This window comes from Procambarus clarkii, chromosome 36, assembly GCF_040958095.1.
Source record: "Procambarus clarkii isolate CNS0578487 chromosome 36, FALCON_Pclarkii_2.0, whole genome shotgun sequence".
In the NCBI taxonomy this organism is placed as follows: Eukaryota; Metazoa; Arthropoda; class Malacostraca; order Decapoda; family Cambaridae; genus Procambarus; species Procambarus clarkii.
The window spans coordinates 33,940,699-33,951,951 of NC_091185.1; positions in this window are offsets into that span (position 1 = coordinate 33,940,699).

Here is an 11,253-nt window from a genome sequence, read left to right on the forward strand (position 1 = left end):
AGTGTGTATAAGGGACACTACTATAGTGTGTATAGGGGACACTACTATAGTGTGTATAAGGGACACTACTATAGTGTGTATAGGGGACACTACTATAGTGTGTATAGGGGACACTACTATAGTGTGTATAGGGGACACTACTATAGTGTGTATAAGGGACACTACTATAGTGTGTATAAGGGACACTACTATAGTGTGTATAAGGGACACTACTATAGTGTGTATAAGGGACACTACTATAGTGTGTATAAGGGACACTACTATAGTGTGTATAAGGGACACTACTATAGTGTGTATAAGGGACACTACTATAGTGTGTATAAGGGACACTACTATAGTGTGTATAAGGGACACTACTATAGTGTGTATAAGGGACACTACTATAGTGTGTATAAGGGACACTACTATAGTGTGTATAAGGGACACTACTATAGTGTGTATAAGGGACACTACTATAGTGTGTATAAGGGACACTACTATAGTGTGTATAAGGGACACTACTATAGTGTGTATAAGGGACACTACTATAGTGTGTATAAGGGACACTACTATAGTGTGTATAAGGGACACTACTATAGTGTGTATAAGGGACACTACTATAGTGTGTATAAGGGACACTACTATAGTGTGTATAAGGGACACTACTATAGTGTGTATAAGGGACACTACTATAGTGTGTATAAGGGACACTACTATAGTGTGTATAAGGGACACTACTATAGTGTGTATAAGGGACACTACTATAGTGTGTATAAGGGACACTACTATAGTGTGTATAAGGGACACTACTATAGTGTGTATAAGGGACACTACTATAGTGTGTATAAGGGACACTACTATAGTGTGTATAAGGGACACTACTATAGTGTGTATAAGGGACACTACTATAGTGTGTATAAGGGACACTACTATAGTGTGTATAAGGGACACTACTATAGTGTGTATAAGGGACACTACTATAGTGTGTATAAGGGACACTACTATAGTGTGTATAAGGGACACTACTATAGTGTGTATAAGGGACACTACTATAGTGTGTATAAGGGACACTACTATAGTGTGTATAAGGGACACTACTATAGTGTGTATAAGGGACACTACTATAGTGTGTATAAGGGACACTACTATAGTGTGTATAAGGGACACTACTATAGTGTGTATAAGGGACACTACTATAGTGTGTATAAGGGACACTACTATAGTGTGTATAAGGGACACTACTATAGTGTGTATAAGGGACACTACTATAGTGTGTATAAGGGACACTACTATAGTGTGTATAAGGGACACTACTATAGTGTGTATAAGGGACACTACTATAGTGTGTATAAGGGACACTACTATAGTGTGTATAAGGGACACTACTATAGTGTGTATAAGGGACACTACTATAGTGTGTATAAGGGACACTACTATAGTGTGTATAAGGGACACTACTATAGTGTGTATAAGGGACACTACTATAGTGTGTATAAGGGACACTACTATAGTGTGTATAAGGGACACTACTATAGTGTGTATAAGGGACACTACTATAGTGTGTATAAGGGACACTACTATAGTGTGTATAAGGGACACTACTATAGTGTGTATAAGGGACACTACTATAGTGTGTATAAGGGACACTACTATAGTGTGTATAAGGGACACTACTATAGTGTGTATAAGGGACACTACTATAGTGTGTATAAGGGACACTACTATAGTGTGTATAAGGGACACTACTATAGTGTGTATAAGGGACACTACTATAGTGTGTATAAGGGACACTACTATAGTGTGTATAAGGGACACTACTATAGTGTGTATAAGGGACACTACTATAGTGTGTATAAGGGACACTACTATAGTGTGTATAAGGGACACTACTATAGTGTGTATAAGGGACACTACTATAGTGTGTATAAGGGACACTACTATAGTGTGTATAAGGGACACTACTATAGTGTGTATAAGGGACACTACTATAGTGTGTATAAGGGACACTACTATAGTGTGTATAAGGGACACTACTATAGTGTGTATAAGGGACACTACTATAGTGTGTATAAGGGACACTACTATAGTGTGTATAAGGGACACTACTATAGTGTGTATAAGGGACACTACTATAGTGTGTATAAGGGACACTACTATAGTGTGTATAAGGGACACTACTATAGTGTGTATAAGGGACACTACTATAGTGTGTATAAGGGACACTACTATAGTGTGTATAAGGGACACTACTATAGTGTGTATAAGGGAAACTACTATAGTGTGTATAAGGGACACTACTATAGTGTGTATAAGGGACACTACTATAGTGTGTATAAGGGACATTACCATAGTGTCAAATAATGAGTATTTGACGTTTTGGGATGCAAGTTACAATTAACTTAATGCTGATGGCACCCCAAAAGGTGCTGTAAGCTCTCTCCGAGGGTGCTACTTGCTCTCCGAGGGTGGTACTAGCTCTCCGAGGGTGCTACTAGCTCTCCTAGGGTGTTACTAGCTCTCCGAGGGTGTTACTACCTCTCCGAGGGTGCTACTAGCTCTCCGAGGGTGCTACTAGCTCTCCGAGGGTGTTACTAGCTCTCCGAGCGTGTTACTAGCTCTCCGAGGGTGCTACTAGCTCTCCGAGGGTGCTACTAGCTCTACGAGGGTGCTACTAGCTCTCCGAGCGTGTTACTAGCTCTCCGAGGGTGCTACTAGCTCTCCGAGGGTGCTACTAGCTCTCCGAGCGTGTTACTAGCTCTCCGAGGGTGCTACTAGCTCTCCGAGGGTGTTACTAGCTTTCCGAGCGTGTTACTAGCTCTACGAGCGTGCTACTAGCTCTCCGAGGGTGTTACTAGCTCTCCGAGCGTGTTACTAGCTCTCCGAGCGTGTTACTAGCTCTCCGAGCGTGTTACTAGCTCTCCGAGGGTGTTACTAGCTCTACGAGGGTGCTACTAGCTCTCCGAGGGTGCTACTAGCTCTCCGAGGGTGTTACTAGCTCTCCGAGCGTGTTACTAGCTCTCCGAGCGTGTTACTAGCTCTCCGAGCGTGTTACTAGCTCTCCGAGCGTGTTACTAGCTCTCTGAGCGTGTTACTAGCTCTCCGAGCGTGTTACTAGCTCTCCGAGCGTGTTACTAGCTCTCCGAGCGTGTTACTAGCTCTCCGAGCGTGTTACTAGCTCTCCGAGCGTGTTACTAGCTCTACGAGGGTGCTACTAGCTCTCCGAGGGTGCTACTAGCTCTCCGAGCGTGTTACTAGCTCTCCGAGCGTGTTACTAGCTCTCCGAGCGTGTTACTAGCTCTCCGAGCGTGTTACTAGCTCTCCGAGGGTGCTACTAGCTCTACGAGGGTGCTACTAGCTCTCCGAGGGTGCTACTAGCTCTACGAGGGTGCTACTAGCTCTCCGAGCGTGTTACTAGCTCTCCGAGGGTGCTACTAGCTCTCCGAGGGTGTTACTAGCTCTCCGAGCGTGTTACTAGCTCTCCGAGCGTGTTACTAGCTCTCCGAGGGTGCTACTAGCTCTACGAGGGTGCTACTAGCTCTACGAGGGTGCTACTAGCTCTCCGAGCGTGTTACTAGCTCTCCGAGGGTGCTACTAGCTCTACGAGGGTGCTACTAGCTCTACGAGGGTGCTACTAGCTCTACGAGGGTGTTACTAGCTCTCCGAGGGTGCTACTAGCTCTCCGAGCGTGTTACTAGCTCTCCGAGGGTGCTACTAGCTCTACGAGGGTGCTACTAGCTCTCCGAGGGTGTTACTAGCTCTCCGAGGGTGTTACTAGCTCTCCGAGGGTGCTACTAGCTCTCCGAGGGTGTTACTAGCTCTCCGAGGGTGCTACTAGCTCTCCGAGGGTGCTACTAGCTCTCCGAGGGTGCTACTAGCTCTCCGAGGGTGCTACTAGCTCTCCGAGGGTGCTACTAGCTCTCCGAGGGTGTTACTAGCTCTCCGAGGGTGTTACTAGCTCTCCGAGGGTGCTACTAGCTCTCCGAGGGTGCTACTAGCTCTCCGAGGGTGCTACTAGCTCTCCGAGGGTGTTACTAGCTCTCCGAGGGTGCTACTAGCTCTCCGAGGGTGCTACTAGCTCTCCGAGGGTGCTACTTGCTCTCCGAGGGTGCTACTAGCTCTCCGAGGGTGCTACTAGCTCTCCGAGGGTGCTACTAGCTCTCCGAGGGTGTTACTAGCTCTCCGAGGGTGCTACTAGCTCTCCGAGGGTGCTACTAGCTCTCCGAGGGTGCTACTAGCTCTCCGAGGGTGCTACTAGCTCTCCGAGGGTGCTACTAGCTCTCCGAGGGTGCTACTAGCTCTCCGAGGGTGCTACTAGCTCTCCGAGGGTGCTACTAGCTCTCCGAGGGTGCTACTAGCTCTCCGAGGGTGCTACTAGCTCTCCGAGGGTGCTACTAGCTCTCCGAGGGTGTTACTAGCTCTCCGAGGGTGTTACTAGCTCTCCGAGGGTGCTACTAGCTCTCCGAGGGTGCTACTAGCTCTCCGAGGGTGCTACTAGCTCTCCGAGGGTGCTACTAGCTCTCCGAGGGTGTTACTAGCTCTCCGAGGGTGCTACTAGCTCTCCGAGGGTGCTACTAGCTCTCCGAGGGTGCTACTAGCTCTCCGAGGGTGCTACTAGCTCTCCGAGGGTGTTACTAGCTCTCCGAGGGTGTTACTAGCTCTCCGAGGGTGTTACTAGCTCTCCGAGGGTGTTACTAGCTCTCCGAGGGTGCTATTAGCTCTCCGAGGGTGCTATTAGTTCTCTCCAAAGGTGCAAATAGCACATGTCCAGGCCTCTCAACAAAGGTGCTTAATAGAATCTTTAAGTTTCTTTCACTGGTTCTTCAAGCTTCTTTCATCGGAGCTTAAAATTTCCTTCACAGGTGCCAAGCGTTTTGTTTTATCGATGCTATAATGTACCTTTATAAATGCTTCAAGTTCTCCTCATGGTGCTCAAGTTTCCACCATAACTTCAAGTTAACTATATACGTCTCTAAAGTTGTCTTGATGCGTGCTTAAAATTCACTGTATAAATGCTGTTAGTTTTTTTCATAGGTGATTCAGATCACATAGAACATTGTTCAAGTGTACTCTATGTCTCAACGGTTCCTTTCACACGCTTCAAGTTCCCTTTAGAAGTACTTAAAGTTTCCTTTTAGGTGATTCAATTTCCATCTATTGGGTCCTATTTTGTCCGTCATTGGTTATCTTCTTGAGGTTATCTTGATATGATTTTGGGCCCTAGCGTCCCCGCGGCCCGGTCCTCGACCAGGCTTCCACTTTGTTACTCATCCACAGGAAACAGCTCGTAGCAGCTGTCTAACTCCTAGGTACCTATTTACTGCTAGGTGAACAGGGGCATCAGAATGAAGGACACTCTGCCCATTTGCTTCCTCCTCTGCCTGGGATCGAACCCGGAACCTTAGGACTACGAATCCCAAACGCTCTGCACTCAGCCGTCAGACCACCAAGTTCCTTAATGAGAGCTTCAAGTTTCCTTAATAGGCGTCTCAAGTTCCATTCATAAGTGTATTCAGTCAAGAAATCTCATGTTATAGGAGTAGGACTCTTCAGACTGGTGTTAACTGGCAGTAAGATATATCTCTCACAGTTCTAATTAATAAACAAGATTTTCCCCCAGAACAATGCATGCTAGACAGCTTGCTTCATGGTTACCAATTACTGTTTAACGAACAGGGAAAATGGTGGAGGAACAATTCCCCAAAAGTCAACCCTACCTAGGGGCCCAGCTCCGGTTCTCCTGTTTACAGGGAAACAACTGCCCTCGTTGGAGTGGAGCACTCCCTGCTACACTCAGCCTCCCTGCTACACTCAGCCTCCCTGCTACACTCAGCCTCCCTGCTACACTCAGCCTTTTGTAGCAGCTGAGTGTAGCAGGGAGGCTAAGTATAGCAGGGAAGCTGAGTGTAGCAGGGTGGCTGAGTGTAGCAGGGTGGCTGAGTGTAGCAGGGTGGCTGAGTGTAGCAGGGTGGCTGAGTGTAGCAGGGAGGCTGAGTGTAGCAGGGAGGCTGAGTGTAGCAGGGAGGCTGAGTGTAGCAGGGAGGCTGAGTGTAGCAGGGAGGCTAAGTGTAGCAGGGAGGCTAAGTGTAGTAGGATGGCTGAGTGTAGCAGGGTGGCTGAGTGTAGCAGGTAGGCTGAGTGTAGCAGGGATGCTGAGTGTAGCAGGGTGGCTGAGTGTAGCAGAGCGGCTGTGTGTAGTAGGAAGGCTGAGTGTAGCAGGGAGGCTAAGTATAGCAGGGAAGCTGAGTGTAGCAGGGTGGCTGAGTGTAGCAGGGAGGCTGAGTGTAGCAGAGTGGCTCTCACCTAATTGTACTCACCTAATTGTGCTTGCGGGGATTGAGCTTTGGCTCTTTGGTCCCGCCTCTCAACTGTCAATCAACTGGTGTACAGATTCTGGAGCCTACTGGGCTCTATCATATCTACATTTGAAACTGTGTATGGAGTCAGCCTCCACCACATCACTTCCTACTGCATTCCATTTATTAACTACTCTGACACTGAAAAAATTCTTCCTAACGTCTCTGTGGCTCATCTGGGTACTAAGTTTCCACCTGTGTCCCCTTGTTCATGTCCCACCCGTGCTGAAGAGTTTGTCTTTGTCCACCCTGTCAATTCCCCTGAGAATTTTGTAGGTAGTTATCATGTCTCCCCTTACTCTTCTGTTTTCCAGGGATGAGAGGTTCAGCTCCTTTAGCCTTTCCTCGTAGCTCAATCCTCTCAGTTCCGTGACGAGCCTGGTGGCATACCGCTGAATCTTCTCTAACTTTGTCTTGTGTTTAACTAGGTATGGACTCCATGCTGGAGCTGCATACTCCAGGATTGGTCTTACATAAGTGGAATACAGGGTTCTGAAAGATTCCTTACTCAAGTTTCTGAAGGCAGTTCTTATGTTGGCCAGTCTAGCATATGCCGCTGATGATATTCCTTTGATGTGGGCCTCTGGGGGCAGGTTCGGTGTGATATCAACCCCCAGATCCTTCTCTCTATTTGACTCTTGCAGGATTTCCCCTCCCAGATGATACCTTGTGTTCAGCCTCTTGCTCCCTTCGCCTAATTTCATCACCTTACACTTTCCTGAGTTGAACTTTAGCAGCCATTTTATAGACCATTCCTCCAGTTTGTCCAGGTCATCCTGTAGTCTCTGTCTATCTTCATCCGTCTTGATTCTTCTCATAATTTTTGCATCATCAGCAAACATTGAGAGGAATGAGTCTATACCCTCTGGAAGATCGTTCACATATATTAGAAACAGGATGGGTCCAAGTACTGAGCCCTGTGGGACTCCGCTGGTGACATCTCGCCACTCTGATGTCTCCCCCCTCACCGTTACTCGCTGTTTCCTGTTGCTTAAGTACTCCCTTATCCACTGGAGCACCTTCCCTTTTACTCCAACTTTATTAACAGCCTTTTATGGGGTACTGTGTCAAAGGCTTTTTGGCAATCCAGGAAAATGCAGTCGGCCCACCCTTCTCTTTCCTGCCTAATTTTCGTTGCCTGGTCATAAAATTCTATTAAAAATGTGAGGCACGATTTACCATCTCTGAACCCATGTTGGTGGTGCGTTACAAAGTTATTTCCCTCCAGCTGCTCTACGAGCCTTTTCCTCACGATCTTCTCCATCACCTTGCATGGTATACAAGTTAAGGAAACTGGCCTGTAATTCAGTGCCTCTTGCCTGTCACCCTTTTTTGTATATTGGGACCACGTTAGCTGTGTTCCAACTTTCTGGTAAGTCTCCTGTTTCCAATGACCTGTTATACACCATAGAGAGTGGCACACTTAGTGCTTCTGCACCTTCCTTTAGTATCCATGGTGAGATTCTATCAGGCCCAACAGCCTTTATCACATCCAGCTCCAGCAGACACCTTTTGACCTCATTACTGGTGAGGTCAAATTCCTCCAAGGTTGCTTGGTTTGCCGCCTCCTCATTTAGTGCAGGGGCTTCTCCTTGTTCTATTGTGAAGACCTCCTGGAATCTCTTGTTGAGTTCTTCACACACCACCTTGTCATTCTCTGTGTATCTGTTCTCCCCTATCCGCAGCTTCATCACTTGTTCCTTCACTGCTGTTTTCCTCCTGATGTGGCTGTGGAGCAGCTTTGGTTGGGTCTTGGCTTTACTCGCAATGTCATTTTCAAACTGTCTCTCTGCTTCCCTCCTCACTCTGAGGTACTCATTTCTGGCCCTCTGGTATCTCTCCCTGCCCTCTGGTGTTCTGTTATTTCTGTACTTTCTCCATGTTCTTTTACTCAGTTGCTTCGCTACCTTACATTCCTGGTTGAACCATGGGTTTTCTGTTGTTTTTCGTTTTTCTCCTTTTGGACAGGGATAAACCTGTCTGCAGCTTCCTGGCATTTCTGGGTGACAAAATCCATCATGACCTGCACATTCTTGTCTCTAAGTTCTGTTTCCCATGATATTCCCCTGAGGAAGTTCCTCATCTCGTCATATTTTCCTCTTCGGTAATTCAGTCTTTTTCCCTCCGCTCCCATCCTTGGATAGGTTATCCCTACCTCCACCAAGTATTCAAAGGTCAGTACACAGTGGTCACTCATTCCTATGGGGGGTTTCAACTTTGACTTCCCTTATTTCTGAATCATTCAGGGTGAATATCAAGTCGAGTCTAGCTGGTTCATCATTGCCTCTCACTCTTGTGGGTTCCTTGACATGCTGGCTCAGAAAATTCCTTGTTGCCACTTCCAAGAGTTTAGCTCTCCATGTATCTGCACCACCATGTGGGTCCCCATTCTCCCAGTCTATCTTTCCATGGTTGAAATCGCCCATGATTAAGAGTCTTGAGCCATTTCTGCAGGCAACTGAAGCTGCTCTCTCTATTATATTAATGGTTGCCATGTTGTTCCTATTAAACTCCTGTCTAGGTCTTCTGTCATTTAGGGGAGGGTTGTAAATGACTGCCACTATTATTTTAGGTCAACCCATTGTCATAGTTCCTGTTATGTAATCTCTGAATCCGTCACAGACCGGAATTTCCATCTCATCAAAACTCCAGTCCTTCCTTATCAGCAAGGCCACTCCTCCACCTCCTCTCCCTTCCCTCTCTTTCCTTACTATATAGTAGTCCTTTGGAAACATAGTATCTGTTATGATTCCTGACAATTTTGTTTCCGTTAGTCCTATTACATCTGGGTTTTCTTCTTGCACCCTTTCTGCCAGTTCACTTGCTTTGTTGGTAATCCCATCAATATTTGAGTACATTACCTTGAAGCTCACTTTCTTAGATCCAATTTCACCCTCACTCCCCACAAGTGTAGGAGGTTGTTCTATGGTCATTGCTACTTGGGTAGGCTCATCCTCCTGTGAGGTAGTTTCCAGGGGTTCAGGGGGAGGTGGAGTGGGGGGTGGAGGGCTTAGGTCTTGCTCAGGCCTGCTTGGGGCAGGAAAACGTCCTGGGGGTGAGGGAGCAGGGATTGCTTGGGGAGAGGGCACGCCCTCCTGCAGTGTAGTTGACAGGGGTTAGGAGGGAGGTGGAGTGGGGGATAGAGGGCTTTGGTCTTGCTCAGGCCTGCTTGGGAAAGCAGGGGCTACTTGGGGTAAGGGGAGGGGGAGGATTTGGGTTTCATGATGGGCATTATGCAGGGGCAAGGAAGGGTTTGTGCTGGGGGATAGGGAGGGCCCTATTGGGTGGTGGGCTGGGGTGTTGCATTCCTCCCCTGAGGTTCCTGGGTTGCTGGATTGGGGTTCCCCACTCCCCTCTGGGATTGCTGGGTTGGAGGCTGAGGTTCCCTGGCTCCCTTCCCTCTCCTTGCGCCTTTTCCTTGCATCTGCTGCCCTTACTATCTCGTCTCTGGTCATGTCCCTCTGAACATATACCTCTTTGTAGTTCCTTGCATACCTCAGTTTACTCTTCTTTACTATGATGTCCTCTTTGATGTCCTCTCTCTTGAATACTACCTTGATCAATCTCTTTTTGTCTCTGTTGTACTGGCCAATCCGGAAAAACTGTTCTATGTCTCGTTCAGCCCCTTCCATTCCTATCTCCTTTAATATCCCTGCCACTGCAGCTTTGTCTTTAGTCCTCAATTCCTCCCTTGTAGAGCCCTCTTGTTCCTTCACCCCTACCACTACTACAGCTCTTTTCCTTTCCATTAGCTGGCTTGTGCATCTGGCTACCTCATGTGAGGTTACTGCTTTCATTACCACTTCCTTGACTGTGGACATTGCTCCTGGGGTCTTTAGCAGTTCAGTAAAGGTTGGGACAATTGTAGGGGTCCCTGCCATTGCTACATCTCCTGGTTCCTGGGGGTTGGTCCCCTGGGCCAGAGTCTGACGAGGGCCTGTTTTTAGGCTTCTTATCTCCTGTTGTGTATGTGTAGCAGGGTGGCTGAGTGTAGCAGGGAGGCTGAGTGTAGCAGGGAGGCTGAGTATAGCAGGGAGGCTGAGTGTAGCAGGGTGGCTGAGTGTAGCAGGGAGGCTGAGTGTAGCAGGGTGGCTGAGTGTAGCAGGGAGGCTGAGTGTAGCAGGGAGGCTGAGTGTAGCAGAGAGGCTGAGTGTAGCAGGGAGGCTGAGTGTAGCAGGGAGGCTGAGTGTAGCAGGGAGGCTGAGTATAGCAGGGTGGCTGAGTATAGCAGGGAGGCTGAGTGTAGCAGGGTGGCTGAGTGTAGCAGGGAGGCTGAGTGTAGCAGGGAGGCTGAGTGTAGCAGGGAGGCTGAGTGTAGCAGGGAGGCTGAGTGTAGCAGGGAGGCTGAGTGTAGCAGGGTGGCTGAGTGTAGCAGGGAGGCTGAGTATAGCAGGGTGGCTGAGTGTAGCAGGGAGGCTGAGTGTAGCAGGGAGGCTGAGTGTAGCAGGGAGGCTGAGTGTAGCAGGGAGGCTGAGTGTAGCAGGGAGGCTGAGTGTAGCAGGGAGGCTGAGTGTAACAGGGTGGCTGATTGTAGCAGGGAGGCTGAGTGTATCAGGGTCGTTGATCGTAGCAGGGAGGCTGAGTGTAGCAGGGTGGCTGAGTGTAGCAGGGTGGCTGAGTGTAGCAGGGTGGCTGTGTGTAGCAAGGTGGCTGAGTGTAGCAGGGTGGCTGAGTGTAGCAGGGAGGCTGAGTGTAGCAGGGAGGCTGAGTGTAGCAGGGTGGCTGTGTGTAGCAGGGTGGCTGAGTGTAGCAGGAAGGCTGAGTGTAGCAGGAAGGCTGAGTGTAGCAGGGTGGCTGAGAGCAGCAGGGAGGCTGAGAGCTGAGTACACTGGGTGGGGACGTTAGTACAGGCTCAGGTCACACCCGCCGAGACACACTGTAAATCTTAGTACTGGAGGGACCATGGTAAATGGTGAACATT